Source organism: Stomoxys calcitrans, chromosome 4, assembly GCF_963082655.1.
Source record: "Stomoxys calcitrans chromosome 4, idStoCalc2.1, whole genome shotgun sequence".
Classification (NCBI taxonomy): Eukaryota; Metazoa; Arthropoda; class Insecta; order Diptera; family Muscidae; genus Stomoxys; species Stomoxys calcitrans.
In genome coordinates, this window is record NC_081555.1 from 18,677,958 (window position 1) to 18,703,575 (window position 25,618).

At 36.7% G+C, this 25,618-nt stretch overlaps 1 protein-coding gene across 4 annotated transcripts in view; it reads right to left on the minus strand.

Annotated features, from left to right (window-relative positions):
* LOC106087095 (inositol-trisphosphate 3-kinase A) overlaps positions 1-25,618 on the minus strand; it is an 89,249-nt gene that overhangs the window by 56,436 nt on the left and 7,195 nt on the right. For 2 of the 4 annotated variants that reach the window (XM_059368120.1, XM_059368121.1), the window contains exon 1: positions 2,888-3,726. The exons of 1 other annotated variant lie outside the window; for it this stretch is intronic. The gene's annotated coding sequence lies outside the window, so the exon portion shown is untranslated. Of the gene's footprint in view, positions 1-2,887; positions 3,727-25,618 lie in introns of those variants that run through there. One more of the 4 variants, XM_059368123.1, reaches the window with a different exon arrangement.

The following is a 25,618-nucleotide window of genomic DNA, read 5'->3' on the forward strand; positions in this document are numbered from 1 at the left end:
GAGTCGTATGTAGACCACTTACCGGTCGTATTAGCATTACTCCATGTTTGGTCAAACGCCAGCGTAACATGTATAGTAAATCATTGCACCTAAAGCGCTAAAAAGACATGAGTGTATGTGTATGTCAAAAGCATGACACCTAACGGCTACCGGCAAATCAGGAGGTGGGAGTAATAAATTTGGGGAAAGTTAAAAAAGAAATTTAAAAAAATGAACTGAATTTTTGATGTTTTGAAGAAGAAAAAAAAAAATATTTGAAAATTTAGAAAGGAAAGAAATGTGTAATGTTTGGGTATCTCAGTGCCCACTGTAAGTCGAGCTCGGATTATCAGCGTCTCAACTCAAATATCATAATGGACCATTAATTATCTGCGTCTGTCATGTTTCCACATTTCTATTTTGTTGTAGTTTGTTTTGAAAGAGAGCCGAGATAGAGCAACGAATTTTGGTCACACCACTATTCTAGAAACAGCCCTTGATGACTACAAATTTTCTTTCTGAACCAGACAAAGATTCAAAATTTAAATTTTTTCACAGAAAATAGTCCATTATTGCGTATGCATCATATAAACTAATTCAAATGTGTTATGTATACGCCACCGGGCACAATTAATATGACATTGTATACTCTGTATATACACATATGGATATTAAGTATACGCCATGTTGTACCATAACTATTGGTTGCCCAAAAAGTAATTGCGGATTTTTCATATAGTCGGCGTTGACAAATTTTTTCACAGCTTGTGACTCTGTAATTGCATTCTTTCTTCTGTCAGTTATCAGCTGTAACTTTTAGCTTGCTTTAGAAAAAAAGTGTAAAAAAAATATTTGATTAAAGTTCATTCCAAGTTTTATTAAAAAGGCATTTACTTTCTTTTAAAAAATCCGCAATTACTTTTTGGGCAACCCAATATAAGGAATAAGCCAACTAAAACACTTTTTTAGGGCAAACTCTTAACTTGTTTGTTTGGTAATAACGCGAGGACGTCGAGTGTGAACATCTTTACGGGGAGTAAAATGGCCATTACGGCAATAACAACCAGGACGATAAGATCACGAACAGTCTTGCAGTGTAAGAAGAAGATTAACGCCTTCTTTGAAGATGGCAAAATCCGCAACGTTTCGGTGCCGGGCCATAACGGAGTAAGGGGGAATGAAAGGGCAGACGATTTGACAGCGAAGGCCAGAGAACTGCCGTCGATGAACTTGGTTAACCCGAAGCCTTTCGGGTCGAAGCAGTACGATTTAATAGCGTGGGCGCTGTGAAACAGCTGAGGAAGTCTGATATCAGACAGTGACTATGAACTAATCTAGGGGTTTGAAATACCTTGCATGCAGCTAGGCAGGCATCATTATGTCCTACACCACTGCTGTGGTACACGGTGTTACAACTTAGTGAATTGGTTTGTAACACCCAGTAGGAAGAGAGCTAGTCCCATTGATGAGCAAACCGATGGACTCAGAATCATTTATTGATTCGATTTAGCTATGTCCGTCTGTCTGTCCGTCCGTCGGTCTATCCATGTTAATTTATGTACAAAGTATAGCTCGCAATTTTCATCCGATCGTCTTCAAATTTGGCATAAGCATCTTTTTTGGCCTGGAGACGAAGCCTATTGAAATAAGAAAAAATCGGTTCAGATTTGGATATAGTCTCATACATATGTTCATCCGATTTTGAGAACTATTGCAATAAAGTGGTCATTTGTCAACCGATTTAGTCAAAATTTGGTAGGAAGGGTTTTCTTTTGACTCTCGACATTACTGGTGAGTTGCATAGAAATCGTTTCAGATTTAGATATAGCTGCCATATATATATATATATATATATATATATCGCCCGAATTTCACTTCTAGAGCCACTGCAAGTGCATTTATTGACCAATCTTGCCAACATTGTGTCGCACGCTTTCCTCGATTACTATCACAATATCTAAGAAGTTTGGTAGAAATCGGTTCAGATTTGGATATAGCTCCCACCTATATGTTCGTCCGATTTTGAGAAATATTGCAATAAAGTGCTTATTTGTTAACCGATTCTCTAGAAATTTGGCAGAAATGAATTTCTTATGACTCTCGACGTTACTGGTGATTTTCATAGAAATCGGTTAAAATTTAGATATAGCCTTCGTACATATATATCGCCCGATTTTCACTCCTAGAGCCACTTCAAGCGCATTTATAGACCAATCTTGCCAAAATTTTGTACAGCGCTTTTCTCGACGACTACCACAATATCTAAAAAGTTTGGTAGAAATCGGTTCAGATTTGGATATAGCTCCCACCTATATGTTCGTCCGATTTTGAGAAATATTGCAATAAAGTGCTTATTTGTTAACCGATTCTCTCGAAATTTGGCAGGAGGGATTTTTTTATGACTCTCGACGTTACTGGTGAATTTCATGGAAATCGGTTCAGATTTAGATATAGCTGCCATATATGTATATCGTCCGATTTTCACTTTTAGAGCCACTGCAAACGCATTTATTGACCAATCTTGCCAATATTGTGCACAACGCTTTCCTCGACGCCTACCACAATATCTCAGAAGATTGGTCAAAATCGATTCAGTCTTAGATGTAGTTTCCATATATATGTTCGTCAGATTTTGAGAAATTTTCAATAATGTTGTCATTTGTCAATCGTAATTGTTACAGTTTGAACATATTTTCTCGAAACTTGATACGGATTTGATTTAATACCCCATCTGAAAACACCCAATGAAGCTTCGAAGTCAACATTTTAAGTATATTTTGTTTCCATGATTTGTTTTTTTTAGAAAAAACCTATTTTGCTTGCAGAAAAAAATCTATGCCTTTGTTATCTGAAGAGAATTTTATGCCATTTAAATTTTTACCAATATTTTTATTATTCTCAAAATTACCGTTTCAATGGATTTTTTTGCTGTTTTGCAATTTATGCTTGTGTACTTTCGTTGATTTTTTGTTTTTCGTTGCTTGGCGTTGTCATATCATAAAAAAATTTCTTGTTTCAAAAAAAAAAAAACACTTGTTTCAGCAAACGCCTGCATAAGTTGTACTCAAAAAAACTAAAACGGCAACAAAAACACTTAATGGGAACTTTGGCACTTTCACTAAATAACTTAAAGAGCAGGTTGGCTTGTCGTTTTGTTTTACATATTATGTTGCCTCTTTCTTTCTTATAAGAAAAAATGAATTTTTTTTTGTCATGTAGCTTAATGACCTTAATTTTTGTATTGCTTATACAATTCTCTGTAATTTCATATTAAAACAACAATACTAAATTTCATCTGCAAGTAAAATGGTGGCAACAAAATCTGCGTAAAAGAACCAGTTTTTGATTTTACACATAAAGATTCACTTTATTTATATTGGTTTTTTATTTCACTTTATAATTGATTATCACTTAGAAGCGTTGAAGAAGAAAACAAAAAATTTATTCCAATCGAGAGAATTTCTTTGGGTTAGCCCTTATCGCACTAACATTTGTCGCACACTCGTTGTGATCTTGTTTTTGTTGTTGGTTGTTTGGTTTGTTACTCGTTTTGACACAGCGCCACCTAACGTACGCACGCACGCGTTCGCTGTGAAAATACAACTGAATGTTGGCCGCTGATCGAGAGTGCTTTCGAGGCTCGGCCGAACTCTGAATTAAGCTCTCTGTATGAGTTGCCTGTCAAAATGAGTTGTCAAAAAAAAGGAAAGAAAAGAAAAGCAAAACAAATAAAAAAAAATAGCCAGCAAGCAGCAGAATATAATTGAATGAATAAATGAATGAATGATCGTTGGCTGGCATGACAGCTAAGAAATCGAAATCGACTCAGGCGTCAACAACTAACCCACAACTCTTGCTTACAACTTGACTTAAAAACGTCAGAGACCACAAAATTAAATACTTTCAACCGTGGGCAAGAATAACAAAACTGCTTCAAAACCAAAAGCAAAACAATAACAACAATGGCAACACTATACTAGTATATAGCGCAACAGTAGTAAACAACCGCAAAATGTACACAAACGATAACACACGACGATCACACAACCGCTTCCATAAATGTGAGTGAGGAAAAATTACAAAAACAAAAAGTGTGTAATTAAAGAACAACGAGCAGCCGACTGGCCATAATACTAGCAACAATATCATTAGGAGATCATATCGCTGAGTGTTAATAGAAACAGGGATGTAAGGGTTGCCAATAGCAAAAAATTACTGAAAAAAATTATAAAAGTAAAAAAAATAGTGCAAACGTCTTGACATGTGCAATTCATTCATGCACGGAGGGTATTAAAAAATTCGGCTGGTTCGTTCTTGTTTAAATTATTTTTTTTTTGTTACTTTATTTTGTATTATTTGTTTCTATTTCCTGGATATTTTATTTCTATTTTATTTTATGTTATATTATTTTGTTTTGTTTCTTTTCTTTTCTATTTTTTTGTCTATTCTATTCTATTTTGTTGTTTTATTTTATATTTTTTTATTTTGTTTTATTTTATTTTATATTTTTTATTTAATTTTATTTTATTTTATATTATTTTATTTTATTTTATTTTATTTTATTTTATATTATTTTATTTTTTATTATTTTATTTTATATTATTTATATTATTTTATTTTATTTTATTTTATGTTATTTTATTTTATTTTATTTTATTTTATTTTATTTTATTTTATTTTATTTTATTTTATTTTATTTTATTTTATTTTAACTTATTTTATATTTTTTTATTTTATGTTTTATTTTATTTTGCTTTATTTCATTTTATATTTTTTATTTAATTTTATTTTATTTTATTTTATATTATTTTATTTTATTTTATTTAATGTTATTTTATTTTATTTTATTTTATTTTATTTTATTTTATTTTATTTTATTTTATTTTATTTTATTTCATTTTATTTTATTTTATTTTATTTTATTTTATTTTATTTTATTTTATTTTATTTTATTTTATTTTATTTTAACTAACTTAACTACAACATTTCAATCAGCGGCAACATTGTTCCCCTCTAACAAATTTCCAAAAGCAAAAACCACAAATAACGTTTTCAATTACAAATGCACTACACGGTTTCACCTTATACCCCACCCTAACCACTCTCCTCCTATTCTACACCATGCCGCATACTCAGGTAACGGAAGGGAGTCTTCCATGCTTTCTAGTTTGTCTTTGTTGTGTTATGTCAGCATTATTAGAGTGCCAACAACATTTGTGCTACAATACAAAAAAAAAAAAACAAGCTGTTGTTGGAGCTCTTCGTCTTTGATATTCTTATGTTTTGTGCGTGTGCGTGTGTTTGTGTCTGTGGCTCCCCCGTAAAATAACAAAAAAGGCTAAATGTGTTAAACAAACAATACAGAGTTAGTACACAGCAAAACAAGCGAATGAAACGCCGATAACATTCGAAAAGAGAAATACCATGAAAATATCAGCTATAAGCTCTCTCTTGAAAACAAATGTCGGGAGAGAGAGAGAGAGAGAGAGAGAATTAAAGTAGAAGAATCAAAATGCCGACTCACTGTGCTATACGTTTAGGGATGTCAATAAATAAATTTAGAATTTGAAGGAAACTAAAGCTCGGCTGGGAAAGGGCTTCGTATAAGAGCAGAGTTAATTGACATACATAAGGGAGTCAGTCTACCCGACAAAACATTTAAACATTAATATATAAAATGAAATAAAAAAATATAAAATAAGTAAAAGCGTGTTAAGTTCAGACAGGCCGAATCTTATATACCCTCCACCATAGATCGCATCTGTCTAGTTCTTTTCCCGGTATCTCTTTTTAAGCAAACAAATGATAAAGAAATGCTATGATATTGGAGCTATATTAACTTATGGTCCGGGCCATAATTGAATAATGAATGTTGAAGACCATAGTAGAAGTCATTGCACAACATTTCAGCCAAATCGGATAGGAATTGCGCCCTCTAGAGGCTCAAGAAGTCAAGACCCCAGATCGGTTTATATGACAGCTATATCAGGTTATAAACCGATTTGAACCATACTAGCACAGTTATTGGAAATGATAAGAAAACACCTCATGCAAAATTTCAGCCAAATCGGGTGAGATTTGCGCCCTCTAGTGACACAAGAAGTTAAGATCCAAGTGGATCTCGATATTGATAGTTTTTAGAGCCCGCACCCAAACTTTTGCTATAAGGGGTTTAAATGAAACATATTTGAGATTAGAAAACGAATTTGATATCCAAATTTGAGGCCAATGCCAATATGGGGTTTAAATAAATGATATTTGAGAATAGAGCACGATGCTGATATATTGTCAGGGCTAAGTGTTTGGGCAACAACTCACCTCCGAAAACACACCTAAATTGGACATCATCACAATATCGGACAGAAATAAAGACTTTTAAGAATGGAGTATATCTAATACCCAAATGTTAATGACCCTCCGAGCGAATTCATAGACCAATAAAGATCATATGGAACTTTTTTCGTAGCATGGTATTTCACTTAAAGCTCTTAAATTGTGGAAAATAAATATTCAAATGATAATTTTGTTCCATATAAAGTAAAAGAAGGCGCAGCGGAGCGGGCCCGGCTCAGCTGTTTTGTAATAAAAATCAAATCTGAACACAATATTTGTTAAATATAATTTTCCTATGAATACAAAACTTTTACAAGAATTTCCCATGACCATGACAGAAACAAAAATTTTGAAATAAAAATATAAATTTCTCTAAATTTTTCTAAAAATCCATTTTAAAACACTTATCTAACAAAATTCAAATTTTTACAATTTTTTTTAAGAAAATTAAAAATTTCAATATTTTTTTAATTTTTTCTTTATTTTCTCAAAATTATGTCATGCCATGATTTCAAAACCAAATCAATTCGTATCATATTCTACTCAATCATAGCACGAGCCATTCTAGTCAATTCAATTAAACTCACACTTCTAAGACCAAGATCGATGGCTTGCGTCACAGTTTTTTGTCTTGTTGGCAAATAAATGCTTTATTTAATTGATGATAACATCGCATAGCTTAAAAAAAGGTAACTAAATATGCTTAATAACGAAATATTTAACACTTAAGCGTATGCTTAAGAGTTTTATTTTTGCTTTTTGATTTAAAGTGGTAGATAAATTATAAAAATTCCAAACATTTAACCAAAGTGGGTGTTTAAAACAAATAAGTACATTGGCCAGGCCCACTGTGCAAATTTAAGTTATCAAGATAAAATCAAAGCAATTTGCATATAATCATAAATAAATGGCTACAAATATTAGGGGATTTTTCAAAGCTTCAAGCTTGAGTGAAGTAAAAAATGTCCAAACAAATTTCTCACAAAAACTTTGAGTCAATGAAGTATTTGTTGTGAATCATTGTTTTAGTCAAACCGAAATGGCTGCATAAAATCCCCTTCTTTGCTTGGTTTTTGCCATTTAGCAAGAATTTACAGTAAATTCATCAAAAGTCTTTGATTTTAGTATTTACCCTAGTCGTGACATGTTTGAGTGGTACATTTCGTAATGCATGTTGAAGGCATCTCAAAACCACCATCATGGTTTTGGGGGTAATTCTATAATTTTATGGCTTACTTTGTATGAGCAAGGATGTCATTCAAAAATTTGTTTCAACTGACGCATATCAGCACATCAATCAAGGAAAATTGGAAAATTGTATTTGACATTGGATAGTTTTCGTATTATCTAAAATCACCTCATCTAAGTGAATTGAGGTTTCATAAAACCACAAGCATGAAAATTGGACAATAGGGAAGGCTTACTAGGATTTCAGTGGTTTTCTTTTCGAATGAAAAGTAATTTAATATAATTTTATTGGTATTAGATAAGGAAGAGAAAAATTGATAGATTCTACAATAGAATTAGTTTTTGTGGAAAAATGTTGGTAAAAATATATTATATACCATATGAAAACATATGGGGGAGTACATAAATAATTTAACATAAAAATGGCTAGACATGATAAAATAAGAACAAAAAAAAAAAATAAAAAAAAAAGTTAAAAGCGACCTCTAGAGGCCTAAGAAGTCAAGACCCCAGATCGGTTTATATGGCAACTATATCAGGTTATGAACCGATTTGAATCATACTTAACACAGTTGTTGGAAATCATTAAAAAACTTCAGCCAAATCGGATGAGAATTGCGCCCTCTAGTGGCTCAAGAAGTCAAGTTTCAAGATTGGTTTATATGGCAGCTGTATTAGATTATGGACCAATTTGAACCATACTTAGCACAGTTGTTGGAAGTCATAACCAAAATACTTAAGGCAAAATTTCAGCCTAATCGGATAACAATTGCGCCCTCTAGAGGCCAAATAAGTCAAGATCCCAGAGCGGTTTATATGGCAACTATATCAGGTTGTGGACCGTTTTGAACCATATTGAGCGCAATTATTGAAAATCAGAACAGAACTCTTCATGCAAAATTTCAGCTAAATCTGATGATAATTGCGCCCTCTAGTGGCTGAAGAAGTTAAGATCCAAGATCGGTTTATATGGCAGCTATATCAGTTTATGAACCGATTTCAACCAAACCTAGTACGGTTGTTGGAAGCCGTAACAAAACACCTTATGCTGAATTTCAGCCAAATCGGATAGGAATTGCGCCCTCTAGTGGCGCAATAAGTCAAGATCCAAGATCGGTTTATATGGCAGCTATATCAAAACAGAACCTATATGGCCCATTTACTCCATCGAAAGCTAGTGTGCTGTCGATAGACGGACGGACATACGGACAGACAGACGGTCGGACATACGGACGGACAGACGGACGGACATGGCTTAAAATATCATGACGATCGACTTAAAATATTATGACGATCAAGAATATATATACTTTATGGGGTCTTAGACGAATATTTCGGTGTGTTACAAAAGGAATGACGAACTTAGTATACGCCCATCCTATGGTGGAGGGTACAAAAAAAAATTAAAATAAACATTTGTAATGGTATGGGGCTAGCATGCCATAGTATGGTCGCATGTCTTACACACACTATGGCTACATCAGATTATAGACCAATTCGGGCCTTACATGGTTTGCATGTTGGCGACCATGGTAGTTGTCATTGTGTAATATTTTTATCAAATCGGATAATACCATAACTGTCAAGGTCGGCCGGACCGAATCTGGGATACCCGCCACCATAGATTCGGCTAAAAATTTTGTCATATTAACTCAGTTTCTATTTGTATTATTGTGTAACAATCAAATCGGGAATAAGTTCAGGCTTCTAGGGTCTCAAGAAATCATATCGGGCTATCGGAATGTAAGGGGGCCTATATCACCATTTAGATCTATTCAGATAGAACTTGGCACGGATGTAGAACTTGGTACGGATGCAGATAAACATTGAGTCTTCTAGAAGCTCAAGAAGTAAAATTCGGGTATTGGTTTATATGGGCGCTATATAAGTACAAAGCCCGATTCTTATCATATTTGACACGGATCTTGAAAGTCAGTACAGAAAAAAGTCTTTTTGCCATATTTAAGCCAATTCAGGTTAGAATTGAGGCTTTTAGGGGATTAAGAAGTCAAAAACCGGGAATCGGTTTATATGGGGGCTATATCACTTTACAGACCGATTCGTATCACTTATAGGCAGACAAGGAATAATGAATAAGAATTGCTAAGAAGTGTTATTAAAGCTACATCAGATTATGAACCGATTCGGGCCCTACTTGGGTTGGATGTTAGAGATCATGGTAGATGTCATTGTGCAATATTTCAATCAAGTCACATAAGAATTGCTCTATAGGGGCTCAAGAAGTAAAATCGGGATATCAATTCATATGAGAGCAATAACAGGTTATAGATTGATTCACACCATTTTTGGTACATACCTTGAAGGTCGTAGAAGAAGTCGTTGTACAAAAATTCAGCCATATCAGATGAGAATTACGTCCTTTAGTGGCTAAAGAAGTTTAATCGGAAGATCTGTTTGTAAAGGAGCTATATCAGGTTTTAGACCGATTCAGGTCATACTTGATACGTATGTTGAAGGTCATAAGAGAAGTCATTGAGCGAAATTTCAATAAATACACCCTCTTGAGGCTAAAAAAGAAGAATAATCGGGAGATCAGTTCATAGGGGAGCTATTGGGTTGCCCAAAAAGTAATTGCGGATTATTCATAAAGTCGGCGTTGACAAATTTTTTCACAGCTTGTGACTCTGTAATTGCATTCTTTCTTCTGTCAGTTATCAGCTGTTACTTTTAGCTTGCTTTAGAAAAAAGTGTAAAAAAAGTATATTTGATTAAAGTTCATTCTAAGTTTTATTAAAAATGCATTTACTTTCTTTTAAAAAATCCGCAATTACTTTTTGGGCAACCATATAACAGGTTATAAACTGATTCACATCATTTTTGGCATATATTTTGAATGTCGTGGAAAAAGTCGTTGTGCGAAATTTCAACCAATTTGGGAAAACATAACGCCCTCTAGAGGGCGGTTTAAGTAGCAGCTATATTAGGATGTGCAACGATTTGGACCGTTCTTGTGGACCAACGTGAACCACTCTTGGCACAGTGTTTGAAAGTCAAAGCAAAATATCTCCCGCAAAATTGCAGCCAAATTGGGTTAGAAATGCGCCCTCTAGAGACTCAAGAAGTCAAAAAACGGTTTATATGGCTGCTATTGGGTTGCCCAAAAAGTAATTGCGGATTTTTCATATAGTCGGCGTTGACAAATTTTTTCACAGCTTGTGACTCTGTAATTGCATTCTTTCTTCTGTCAGCTATCAGCTGTTACTTTAAGCTTGCTTTAGAAAAAAAGTGTAACAAAAGTATATTTGATTAAAGTTCATTCTAAGTTTTATTAAAAATGCATTCGCTTTATTTTAAAAAATCCGCAATTACTTTTTGGGCAACCCAATATATCAGGTTATGAACCTATTTGAACCGTTCTTGGCATAATTATTGGGAAATCAAAATAAAATAACCCATGGCAAATTTCAGTCAAATGGGATGAGAATTGCGCCCTCTAGAGGCTCAAGAAATCAAGACCCGACCTCGGTTTATATGGCAGCTGCAACAGGTTATGGACCGATTTGGACCATTCTTATCACAGTTGTTGGGTGTCAAGGCAAAACATTTCACGCGAAATTTCAGCCAAATCGGATAAGGATTGCCCCCTCTAGAGGCTCGAGAAGACAAGATCGGTTTATATGGCAGCTATATCAGGTTATGGACTGAATTGGACCGTTCTTGGCATAATTATTGTAAATCAAAATAAAATACCCCATGGAATCCCTCTAGAAGCTGAAGAAATCAAGACCCGAGATGGGATTATATGGCAGCAGTATTAGGTTATAGACCGATTTGGACCATTCATGACATTCTTGCTTTCCACAGACGGACAGACGATTCAGCTATGTCCATAGCTGAATCGACTTAGAAAGGCAGGTCGGCAATAAATAATTAGCGATTGTATCGATATATATTTCAAAAATATCGAAAATTGCGAATATCATTCGTTTGCCAGCACTGTGACACCGTCTTCTTGTGAGGAAAATCTGTTTCATTTATAGAAAGCCCAAAATATTGAGTTGCCCAAAAAGTAATTGCGGATTTTTGGGTCGGCCAAATGAAGTTGATGATGACCAAATCAAAGCATTAACCGAATTGGATCGTCATGTAACTGAGCGTGAGATAGGAGAGAAGTTAAATATACCAAAATCAACCGTTCATTATTACATAAAAAGTCTTGGACTGGTGAAAAGCTTGATATTTGGGTACCACATGTATTGAAAGACATTCATTTAACAAACCGAATCAACGCTTGTGATATGCACCTTAAACGCAATGAATTCGATCCGTTTTTAAAACGAATCATAACAGGAGATGAAAAATGGATTGTTTACAACAACATTAGTCGAAAACGATAATGGTCCAAGTATGGTGAACCAGCTCAAACCACTTCAAAGGCTGATATCCAACAAAAGAAGGTTATGCTGTCTGTTTGGTGGGATTGGAAGGGTGTGGTATATTTTGAGCTGCTTCCAAGGAACCAAACGATTAATTCGCATGTTTACTGTCAACAATTGGACAAATTGAATACAGCCATCAAGGAGAAGCGACCAGAATTGGTCAATCGTAAAGGTGTCATATTCCACCAATACAACGCTAGACCGCACACATCTATGGTCACTCGCCAAAAACTGAGTGAGCTTGGCTGGGAACTTTTGATGCATCCACCATATAGCCCTGACCTTGCACCATCAGACTACCATTTATTTCGATCTTTGCAGAACTCCTTAAATGGTAAAACTTTCGGCAATGATGAGGCTATAAAATGGCACTTGGTTCAGTTTTTTGCAGATAAAGGCCAGAAGTTCTATGAGCGTGGAATACTAAATTTGCCAGGAGGATGGCAAAAGGTTATCGAACAAAATGGCAATTATATATTTGATTAAAGTTCATTCTAAGTTTTATTAAAAATGCATTTACTTTCTTTTAAAAAAATACGCAATTACTTTTTGGGCAACCCAATACTTGGGTGTTTTGCTGGACAGGATGTATAACTTAGATACACTTGCTGTGCCCTATGATCATTCTTCAATGGCTTGCGAAAGCTACCAACGCAAAGCTTTGTTTTTTTGTGCCTTTCAAGGGTTAAATCAATTTATGTCCCACAGTAGCCCCACAATTTTATCACACACAATATCCAACAGCAGTAATTGGATAATAATATTATGATGGCCAATATAAAACGTATGTGGCATGTCTACTTATTGCATTTTTGGTTTGTTTTTTGTGCATTATATAAAGATAGAATTATTTTATCATATTACAAATATTTTCCTATCAGCATGTTACCTATTCTGACAAACTGTCTCCTTGATTTAAAACCGCAAAGCAGCAGTAGAAAATATTAATTAACTAAACGTAGTAGCTTATACTAATAACAAATCAAATAGATTATAGCAGATGATAGAACGTAATTTCAAAAAAAAAAAAAGTATTTCTAAGTTTATTTATGATATTAACGGTTAGATGTCCGTCCATCAACAATCAGCATCTACTTGGCATTGCGCAGTGATTATAAACAAAAGTAAAAGAAAAACAACCTAAATGGCAAGAAGCAAAACATATTAAACTCAGATTTAGAATTTCAGATTCGATTTTGATATAGCTCCCAAATAAAGTGACATTATGTGTCCATCTTGGGTGTTTCGTCTGCCCCTCTGTGCATTCGTCTGAGGAATTCACAACAGCGGTCGAACGAATAAAGATGTTCGGGTGAAAATTCGTATCGATGCTCCTTATTGGCGTAGGTCGTTGAGAATAGTGAATGGCCCATATCGATTTAGATTTCAATATGCAAATTTGCCAATTTTGCCCATGAACATTCCACTAAGGAACAGGGACAAACTTCTCACACATCAATGAATGCAGTCCGATTCAAGTTTAAGCTCAATGATAAGGGTCCTTCTTTTTATAGCCGAGTCCGAACGCCGTGCTGCAGTGCGACACCTCTGTGGAGAGAAGTTTTACATGGCATAGTACCCCACAAATGTTGCCAGCATTAGGAGGGAAAACCACCGCTGAAAATTTTTATACCCTCCACTATAGGATGGGGGTATACTAATTTCGTCATTCTGTTTGTAACTACTCGAAATATTCGTCTGTGACCCCATAAAGCATATATATTCTTGATCGTCGTGACATTTTATGTCATGATCTAGTCAAGTCCGTCCGTCTGTCCGTCCGTCTGTCTGTCGAAAGCACGCTAACTTCCGAAGGAGTAAAGCTAGCCGCTTGAAATTTTTTACAAATACTTCTTATTAGTGTAGGTCGGTTGGTATTGTAAATGGGCCATATCGGTCCATGTTTTGATATAAAGGGTGATTTTTTTGAGGTTAGGATTTTCATGCATTAGTATTTGACAGATCACGTGGGATTTCAGACATGGTGTCAAAGAGAAAGATGCTCAGTATGCTTTGACATTTCATCATGAATAGACTTACTAACGAGCAACGCTTGCAAATCATTGAATTTTATTACCAAAATCAGTGTTCGGTTCGAAATGTGTTCATTCACCGTAACGTTGCGTCCAACAGCATCTTTGAAAAAATACGGTCCAATGATTCCACCAGCGTACAAACCACACCAAACAGTGCATTTTTCGGGATGCATGGGCAGTTCTTGAACGGCTTCTGGTTGCTCTTCACTCCAAATGCGGCAATTTTGCTTATTTACGTAGCCATTCAACCAGAAATGAGCCTCATCGCTGAACGGTGAATGAACACATTTCGAACCGAACACTGATTTTGGTAATAAAATTCAATGATTTGCAAGCGTTGCTCGTTAGTAAGTCTATTCATGATGAAATGTCAAAGCATACTGAGCATCTTTCTCTTTGACACCATGTCTGAAATCCCACGTGATCTGTCAAATACTAATGCATGAAAATCCTAACCTCAAAAAAATCACCCTTTAGCTGCCATATAAACCGATCTTGGGTCTTGACTTCTTGAGCCTCTAGAGTGCGCAATTCTTATCCGATTTGAATGAATTTTGGCACGACGTGTTTTATTATGATATCCAACAACTGTGCCAAGTATGGTTCAAATCGGTCTATAGCCTGATATAGCTGCCATATAAACCGATCTTGGGTGTTGACTTCTTGAGCCTCTAGAGTGCGCAATTCTTATCCGATTGGAATGAAATTTTACAAAACGTGTTTTGTTATGATATCCAAGAACTGCGCCAAGTATGGTTCGAATCGGTTCATAACCTGATATAGCTGCCATATAAACCGATCTGGGATCTTGACTTCTTGAGCTTCTAGAGGTCGCAAATATTATCCGATTTGCCTGAAATTTTGTACTACGGATCCTCTCATGACCATCAACATATGTGTTTATTATGATCTGAATCGGTCTTTAGCCCGATACAGCTCCCATATAAATCGATCTCTCTATTTTACTTCTTGAGCCCCCAAAGGGCGCAAATCTTATTCGAATTGGCTGACATTTTACACAGGTCTCCAACATGCAATTTAATTGTGGTCCAAACCGGACCATATCTTGATATCGCTCTAATAGGAGAGAAAATGTTTTCTTATATCCTGTTTTGCCTAAGAAAAGATGCCGGGAAAAGAACTCGACAAATGCGATCCATGGTGGAGGGTATATAAGATTCGGCCCGGCCGAACTTAGCACGCTTTTACTTGCTTTCTGATGGTCTCGCCTGGTTTCGAGCCCAGGCGGACATGCTAACCTCTGCGCCACGATGGCCTCCTAGATTTCGATATAGCTCCCATATAAGCAGGTCCTAGGATTTGACTGCTTTAGCTTCTAGAAGCTTTAATTTTTTTTTCATCACATATTTCTTAACTTAGCGAGGAGTGTTCATAATTGCCAGAGTGATATTTTCTAACCTCGTACAGAGTATGCACTAGGAATTTTAACCCCGACAGACAGCGAGTTAGGGCATAGCTTTTGCCAAGCTTACAAATGTCTACCAATGGCATGTCGTCTATGTCAAATCCAAAGGTTGTCAGGAAGTTCTTTTCAGTAATCCATAGAAAATCCTTGATTCTGGTGATGTGGTTGCATCAGCTCTATTTTCTACCCTTTGAGAGATATAATCAACATTTTATTTTTTGCATTTTTATACCCACCACTATAGGATGGAGGTATATTAGACTAGTTATTCCGTTTGTAACACCTCGAAATATTCGTCTAAGACCCCATTGATCGTCTCGACTATAGCCATAATCGTCCGTCCATCTATCTGACGAAATCACGATAGCGGTCGAAAGCGTAAAGCTAGGCGCTTGAAATTTTGAGCAAATGCTTAATATTGATGTAGGTCGTTGGGGATTGCAAAGATTAAGATATATTGGGTTGCCCAAAAAGTAATTGCGGATTTTTCATATAGTCGGCGTTGACAAATTTTTTCACAGCTTGTGACTCTGTAATTGCATTCTTTCTTCTGTCAGCTATCAGCTGTTACTTTTAGCTTGCTTTAGAAAAAAAGTGTAAAAAAGTATATTTGATTAAAGTTCATTCTAAGTTTTATTAAAAATGCATTTACTTTCTTTTAAAAAATCCGCAATTACTTTTTGGGCAACCCAATAGCTCCCATATAAACTGATCTCCCGATTTGACTTCTTGAGTCCTTACAAGCCGCAATTTTTGTCCGATTTGTCTGAAATTTTGTAGATGGGATTCTGTTATGACTTTCAATAGCTGTGCCAAGTATGGTCCGAATCGGTCTATAACCTGATATAGCTCCCATATAAACCGATCTCCCGATTTGACTTCTTGAGCCTTTACAAGCCGCAATTTTTGTCCGATTTGGCTGAAATTTTGCACGTGGTGTTCTGTTATGATTTCCAACAACTGTGGCAAATACGGTTCGAATCGGTCTATAACCTGATATAGCTCCCATATAAACCGATCTCCCGATTTGACTTCTTGAGAACCTGGAAGCCGCAATTTTTGTCCGATTTGTCTGAAATTTTGTAGATAGGATTCTGATATAACTTTCAATAACTGTGCCAAGTACGGTCCAAATCAATCTTTAACCTGATATAGCTCTGAATCGGTCTATAACCTGATATAGCTCCCATATAAACCGATCTCCCAATTTGACATGTTTAACCCCTGCTATCCGCATTTTTTATCTGATTTGGCTGAAATTTTGCACGTGGTGTTCTGTTATGACTTCCATCAACTGTGCCAAATACGGTCTAAAAAAACCATAGCATTATGCCCTTCAACTAAGCTTTTTTTGTATAAAATTTTAGCAGAATCCATGGTGGTGGGTTCCCAAAATTCGGCCCGGCCGAACTTAGCACACTTATACTTGTTATTTCATAAATTATTTATAAATATTAATATTTTAATTATTTTATTTATTTATTTATTTATTTATTTTTTTTTAATTTTTATTTAAGTAACCCCTTGCTTATTGACTAGTTCCGGATTAAGTTTGGAAAATAACACTATAAAAAATAAGGGCGGAACAAATAACGCCATGCTGCCATAAAACTACAATCATCCATATGCATATAAAATATGTCTGTGTGTGGGTATGTATGTTTGGTAAATAAAGTCCATATATATGGACTTTTGTGCACTTCGTAACAACCTTCAGAGTCTGCCAAACTTACGCAGTGACGTCAAAAGCCATTCAATTTCACACATTTAGCTCCCTCATTAAATTTATTTATACAATCAGTAAAGGCAGAAGCTTCAATTGCGGCTGCACAATGGGATGAAATTGAACAAGCAACAAGTAAAAGCGTGCTAAGTTCGGCTGGGCCTAATCTTGGGAAACCACCACCATGGATTTTGCTAAAAATTTAAACAAAATAAATTTAATTGAAGGGCATAATTTTATTCTATGTACCAAACTTTTGTCAAGCCAGCAAAAATTTAAGCTTCTAGGAACCGAACAAGGATGATCGAGAGAACGGTTTACATGAGACTGATTTGGCCGGTATTTGGCACATTTGTTGGAAGTCGTAAGAGAACACCGCATGCAAAATTGGACAAAAATTACGGCTGGTAAGGGCTCAAGAGATCAAATCGGGAATTCGGTTTATATGGGAGCTATATCAGGTTACAGACCGATTCTGACTGTACTTAACACTGTTGTTGGAAGTCGTAACAGAACATCATATGCAAAATTTTAGCCAAATCGGACTAAAATTGCGGCTTCCATGGGCTCAAGAAGTCAAATCGGATGATCGGCTTATATGGGAGCTACATCAGGATATACACCGATTCGGACAGTACCGGGTACAGTTGTTTGAAGTCATAACAGAACACAAAATGCAAAATTTCAGCCATGTGAGACAAAAACTGTGGCTTCCAGGGGCTCAAACAGGCAAATCGGGAGATCGGTTTATATGGGGCTATATCAGGTTATAGACCGATTCGGACTGTACTTGGAACAGATATTGGAAGTCATAACAGAGTAATATATGCAAAATGTCAGCAAAATCGGACAAAAATTGCGGCTTACAGGGGCTCAAGTAGTCAAATCAGGAGATCGGTATATATGGGAGCTATATGTAAATATGAACCGATATGGCCCATTTGCAATCCCCATGGACCTACATCAATATTAAGTAAAAGTGCAAAATTTCAAGCGGCTAGCTTTACGAGTCCTACCGCTATCGTAATTTCGACAGACGGACGGACGGACATGGCTAGATCGACTCAGCACGTCAAGAGAATCAAGAATATATATTCTTTATGGGGTCTAAGGAGAATATTTTGAAGTGTTACAAACGGAGTGACTAGTTTAATATACCCCTATCTCATGGTGGTGGGTATAAAAACGTGTCAAGTTCAGTCGGTCCACCACCATGGATTTTGCCAAAACAGTTCCCTTATGAATTCAGTTTGTATTTGAATTAATTTGTAACAAACAAATCGGGAATTGATCAAGGCTTCTATAGTCTAAAGAATTCATATGGAGACATCGATATTAAGTGGGATGGATATTAAGTGGGATTCGGATCATACTCGCTACGGATGCTGAAAATCATAACAGAAGTTTTTGTGCCAAATTTCATCCAAATTGGATACAAATTGAGGCTTGTAGGGTCTCAAACGGTCAAATCCGGGGACTGGTTTATATAGGGGCTATATCATACTCTACGCAAATGTTGAATGTTCAGATCATACTCTACGCAAATGTTGAAAGTCAGAACAGAAGTTCCTGTGCGAAATTTCAGCCAAATCGGATGCAAATTAGGGCCTCTAGGGGCTCAAGAAGTCAAATGCGGAGATCGGTTTATATGGGGACTATATCCGGGGACTGGTTTATATAGAGGCTATATCAATTTATAGACCGATTAAGATCATACTCTACGCAAATGTTGAAAGTCAGAACAGAAGTTCCTGTGCGAAATTTCAGCCAAATCGGATGCAAATTAGGGCCTCTAGAATCTCAAGAAGTCAAATGCGGAGATCGGTTTATATCAGTTTTTTGACCGATTTGGGTCATACTTGGCGAGGATGCTGGAAGTCAGAATAGAAGTCCTTGTGCCACATTTTAGCCAAATCGGATGCAAATAAGGGCCTCTAGAGCTTCAAGAATTCAAATCCGTGGTTCAGTTTATATGGGGGCTAAATCAATTTTTAGAGCGATTCGGATCATATTTGGCGCTGATGCTGGCAGTCATAATAGAAGTCTTTGTACCCAATTTCAACCACATCCGATGAAAATTGAGGCCTCTAGTGCTTCAAGAAGTCAAAATCTAGAATCGGTTTATAAGGGGACTGGTTCGGATTTGGACCAGTGTAGATCCAGTTCGAATCATATTTGGCGCAGATGCTGGAATCCGGAAATTGGTTTATATGGGGGCTATATCAGTATATGGAACGATTCAGATCATATTTGGCACGGCTGCGGGAAGTCATAACAGAAGTTTTTGTTCCAAATTTCAGCCACATTGGATAAAAAATTGAGGCCTCTGGGTGCTTAAGAAGTCGAATACGGGAATCGGTTTATGTGGGGTTATATCAGTTCATATACCGATTCGGATCATATTCGATAAGAGTGTTGAAAGGCAGAACAGAAGCTTTTGTACAAAATTTCAGCCAAATTGGATGAAAATTAAGGCCTCAAGGGGCTCAAGAAGTCAAATCCGGAAATCGGTTTGAATGGGGGCTCTATCAGTTCTTAGACCGATTCGGATGCTGGAAGTCACAACAGAAAACCAATGTAAAATTTTACATACATCGCGTAAAAATTGAGGTCTCTAGGGGCTCAAAAAATCAAAACCAGGAATAGTTTATATGGGGGATATATCAGTTTATAGAACGATTCGGATCATACTTGGCGCTGATGCTGCCAGCCATAACAGAAGTCTTTCTACCAAATTTCAGCAACATAGGATATAAATTGAGGGCTATATCAGTATATGGAACGGTTCGGATCATAGTTGGCAAGGGTGCTGGAAGTCATAACAGAAATCTTTGTGCCAAATTTCTGTCACATCGGTCACATACCAAATGCAAATTTGGCCACTAAGGAACTGGGACAAACTTCTCACATATCACAGAGTGCAGTCCGCTCAAAAATTTTAAGCTCAACGATAAGGGGCCTCCTTTTATAGCCGAGTCTGAACGGCGTGCCTCAGTGCGACACCACTTTGGGTAGAAGTTTTAATATGGCATAGCACCTCACAAATGTCGCCAGCAATAGGAGGGTATAACCACCGCTGAAAAAAACAAATTTCTGGTGTTCTCGCCAGGATTCGAACCCAGGCGTTCAGCGTCATAGCCGGACATGCTTAACTCTGCGTTACGGTGGCCATGAACGCGTCTAGCTAGACGATTGAATTTATGCCCAGATACTCTTTATTGATCTAGGTCTTGAAATACAGCTCACCGGGGGCAGGGTCAGTCACAGAAATTTATGTGTGTCAGTGGGGAAAGAGGCAAGAGGGAAAAGGCTGTTTATATTTCTTTCAATAGGTTTAGTAAGTAGTACTAAATCTAGGGGTTATTGGGTCAGACTTAAGTTCTAGTCCGAGATCGGAGGGCTGGCTATATCAGTTCTGGAGATGGCGTGAATATGACAGCGGTGTGGCGGTCGTAGGCCAATGGCACGAGTGTGCGTTTGAGGGCTCAGCGACTCTCATGTTTGTAGAACAAAGGCGGGGGGCTGGCTGTGGTTCATACACGGCGTGGATACGGCACTAAATCACGGGGTGATGGTAGTGGACAGATGCTGCGTTGGTGTAATCGCGGGCGCAGCGGCTCTTATGTCTGAAGGACAAAGGTGCGGTGCTGGCTACGTTGGGCTTGGAGTCGTGGTTAACTCACGGCATGGTTAAGGCACTATATCACGGAGTGATGGTCATGGACAGATGGCGTGTGGGTGTATTCGCGAACTCAGCGTCTCTTATATCTGAAGGACAAAGGTGAGGTGCTGGCTACGTTGGTCTTAGAGACGAAGTTCAGCCACGGCGAGGATACGGCACTAAATTACGGGGTGATGGTCATGGACATATGGCTCGTGGGTGTATTCGCGAACTCAGCGTCTCTTATATCTGAAGGACAAAGGCGGGGTGTTGGCTACGTTGGTCTCGGATAGGTGGTTCATTCGCAGTGTGAGTACTCGGAGTGTTGATCGTGAACAGATGGCTGGCTACGTTTGCCCCGGAGATGTGATTCGCTCACGGTATGAATACAAGTTTAACAAAACGAAGCGATCCGACACTGAATGTATCCTATTGGGTTGCCCAAAAAGTAATTGCGGATTTTTTAAAAGAAAGTAAATGCATTTTTAATAAAACTTAGAATGAACTTTAATCAAATATACTTTTTTTTACACTTTTTTTCTAAAGCAAGCTAAAAGTAACAGCTGATAACTGACAGAAGAAAGAATGCAATTACAGAGTCACAAGCTGTGAAAAAATTTGTCAACGCCGACTTTATGAAAAATCCGCAGTTACTTTTTGGGCAACCCAATATTATATACATTACCCCTATAGAGGGCGCAGTTTCATCCAATTGGGCTGACATTTTGTACAATGATATTTCTCATTATTTAGTCTGGGCATTGACATTGCTTCTATATAAATCGATCTTCTGATTTGTACATCTCATTTTCGTTTGAAATACAGATGATGGGATATTAACGATACTATCGATATTTATTATAAGAAATATCGATAATCGATAGTTTGTCAGCTCAACCAGAAAGCCACAATTGTTTTCCGATTTGGCTGAAATTTTGTACGATGTGTTCTGTTGCGACTACCGACACTCTTGCAAAGTATAATCGAAATAGGCTTATAACCTGTTATAGCTTCCATACAAACCTTTCTCCCGATTTGAGGTCTCGAGTGCCCAAAAGCCGCAATTGTTGTCCGATTAAGCTGAAATTTTGGATTTAACGTTCTGTTGTGACGTCCAACAATCGTACCAAGTATGGTGCGAACCGGTCTAAACCTCATATAGGTCCCTTATATACCGATCAACCGGCAATGTTCTGTTCTGACTTCCAACAATCGTGTCAGGTATGGTCCAAAATCGGTTTATGATTTAAATTTTTGCCTGATTTGGTAGAACGTGCGTCGATTGCAAAAGTTATTGTAATTTTTTTTTTATTTTTTTTTATTTTTTTGCTATTCACTTAGAATCATCCCATAGTGCATAGCATTAACACAAATCCATATCAACAAGCATGACATGAAAAAAACACACAAATAAAAATTTAATTCAATTTGCTTATTATATTCAACGATAAATAAACAAACATTTAACTCAAAGCAGAGGGGAAAGAGCAAAACAAATAAAAACAACAAACGAAGAACTTTGAAACAAAGCAGCAAAAAAACAATGTTTTGTTTTTAAACTCATTGGACGGGGGTTATGGGAAACGCAGTTCAAAGCAATAAAAATTAAACAACAAAAATGACAACAAATTGAAAAACATGCATAATACATAATTTTAATAAACCATGTGATAAACGAATTCCTGAAATATAATTATTAAAACCTCAAAAGTCAAAACAAATCAACCAAATGAGCCATAATTTTAAAGCACTGAGATCGTTAACGCCAGATAAGCCAAAATTTTATGGTTGGCTCAATGTACAGGAATTAAACTGAATTTGTCAGTCTTATTATAATATTTAATTGAAAGCAACAGCAATAAAAATTAATTCAAATGTTTACAATAAGGTTGTTTAAATTAAAAAAAAAACAAATATGTATATACCAATAATATCAGCCGCTGCACTGCCACCTGTTGTTTGATAGTGGTAACTATTTGATGGCAAAAGCCATTTAAAGCTTTGCTTACATAGATTTTGAGCTTTTCTTTTGTATTGTAAAAGAGATGGGCATTAGATGTGAGAGCTAAGGCGAATGCTAACATAGTATTCTAACAGTCAGTTGGGTGAACAGAGAGAACCAACTGTTAACCTGAGTGTAGTAGTAACATTAGACGGAAGTAGTAGAGTTGCCATAAAGAAACCAAAAATAAATGCAAAATTTAAATTTTCACAAATTTTTTAATGAAAGTGGGAATGTTATGAATTTTGTGTGAAAGCCAAATTTTAGGGAACAAAATTGTAAAAAAATTCCACAATTTCATGGTCATAGTTAACAAGTAAAAGCGTGCGTGAGTTCGACCGGACCGAATCTTGGGAATCTACCACTCATGGATTCTGCTAAAAATTTATACATAATAAATTTAGGTGAAGGGCATAACTTTACTATACATACCTAACTTCTGTCAAACCAGCAAAAATTAAAGCTTCTCGAGAGACTGGCTAATATGGGAGCTATATCAGGTTATAGACTGACTTGAGCCGTAATTGGCACAGTTGTTGTAAGTCATAACAGAGCACTACATACAAAATTTCAGCCAATTTGGACACAAATTGCGCCTTGTAAGGGCTCAATAAATCAAATCAGGAGATTGGTTTATATGGGGGCTATATCAGGACACCACATGCAAAATTTCAGCCAAATTGGAAAAATATTGCGGCTTCTATGGACTCAAGAAGTCAAATCGGGAGATCGGTTTATATGGGAGCTATATCAGGTTACAGACCGATTTAGACCATACTTGGCACAGTTATTAGAAGTCATAACGGAACACCATATGCAAAATTTCAGCCAAATCGAACAAAATTTGCGGCTTGTAAAGGCTCAAGAAGTCAAATCGGGAGATCGGTTTATATGGGAGCTATATCAGGATATAGACCGATTTGGACCGTCCTTGGCTCAGTTGTTGGAAGTCATAACAGAACACCATATGCAAAATTTCAGCCAAATTTGAAAAATATTGCGGCTTCTAGGGGCTCAAGAAGTCAAATCGGGAGATCGGTTTATATGGGAGCTATATCAGGTTACAGACCGATTTAGACCATACTTGGCACAGTTATTAGAAGTCATAACAGAACACCATATGCAAAATTTCAGAAAAATCGAACAAAAATTGCGGCTTCTAGGGGCTCAAGAAGTCAAATTGGGAGATCGGTTTATATGGGAGCTATATCAGGTTGTAGACCGATTTGGACCGTACTTGGCACAGTTGTTGTAAGTCATAACGGAACACCATATGCAAAATTTCAGCCAAATTGGACAAAAATTGCGGTTTCTAGGAGCTCAAGAAGTCAGATCGGGATATCGGTTTATATGGGAGCTATATCAGGTTATAGACCGATTTGGACCGTACTTGGCACAGTTATTAGAAGTCATAACAGAACACTACATACAAAATTTCATCTGAATCGGACAAAAATTTAGGCTTCCTGGGGCTCAAGAAATCAAATCGGGAGATCGGTTTATATGGGAGCAGTACCAGGTTATAGACCGATTTGGACCGTACTTGGCACAGTTGTTGAAAGTATATCAGGTTATAGACCGATGCAATTTTCCAAGGGAATATTTCAGTTAATTACTTGCTATGAGGAAACCATTACTGTCAGTATTTCCTTTTCCTCTCTCTCTCTCTCTCTCTCTCTCTCTCAACCCATTTGTTAACCACAAACACTTTGAGGAAAATTCTTACACATATTCTGTCATTCAAACGATAGCCAGCCTCTTGGTACTTGGCCAATATCAATTTGCTGTTAAATTACCTCACGCAAAAAAATTCCTTAAATTTTCTAACGATTACCAAACAAAGTTGGCGTTGTCATGTTTCTGTCAAGATCAAAAGCGTCCTTATTTGCCACAACATGCATTGTTTTACACACACACGCACACACACACACACATGCATATATATAGTGCATACACAAATGGCATGATCTCATTTTGTTGGCAATGGCAAAAAATACCTGTGAAAATATTTTACTGTTGGCCATAATTAACCTGTCCGGATATTTGGCATTTCTTTTGTGCCAGCGCTTGAGCTCTCATTTAAGGTGTGCCAGTTATCCAGCCAGCCATGTCGCTTGGCCCCCATATGAGGAAGGAGCAAGCGATGGTGTTGCTTACTACCCTCACACTGGAGAAGGAGTTGCAAATTATGCCTTCAATGTTTATTTATCGTTGGCCAGCTATTCAAAGGTGGAAGCCTGCAAAAAACGAAAACAGTATGCAGTATGAAGTATGCTGCATGCCTCTTTATTGCAGGTGTTGTAACTCATATGGGTTACTTTGAAAAAATAAAAGAAAATGCTACTCCTCCAGCTAAAGATATGGCCCATGCGTCAACATATTCTGTGTTTCTTGGGCTGCTATCCGTGGCGCCTTCAAAAGTGCCACTTTAACCAGCAAGGCCAGTGTGTGTGTGTGTGTGTATGTTTGTGTGTCGCCTAGGAAAAAAATGTTACAAATAAATATGTTTCATTCGAAATGTCATTGAGAATTTACGATTAAGAGGTGGCCCAGCTTGGCCTGCAAGTGTGGAGCAAGGCCGATAAACAGCAAACAGCAGGAGATGCAGACATTGCGGCCACCAAAGTCCCCATTGAAGACTTCTCATACGCTCTTTGAAGATTATTAAACGCTTGTTATCCTGCCGTTGGGCAATTATTTTTGCCCCTAGACATTCAATTAACTAGTGCGGCTAGCATGCATGTATAAATTGGCAAATTTATGCTAATGTTGATGTTGGCGATTTCGAAAGCAACATATATAACCATTAACATACAAAAACAACATCTGCTTTCCAGTGAAGGTGGGAAAATGGCAAAAAAATTTAAATT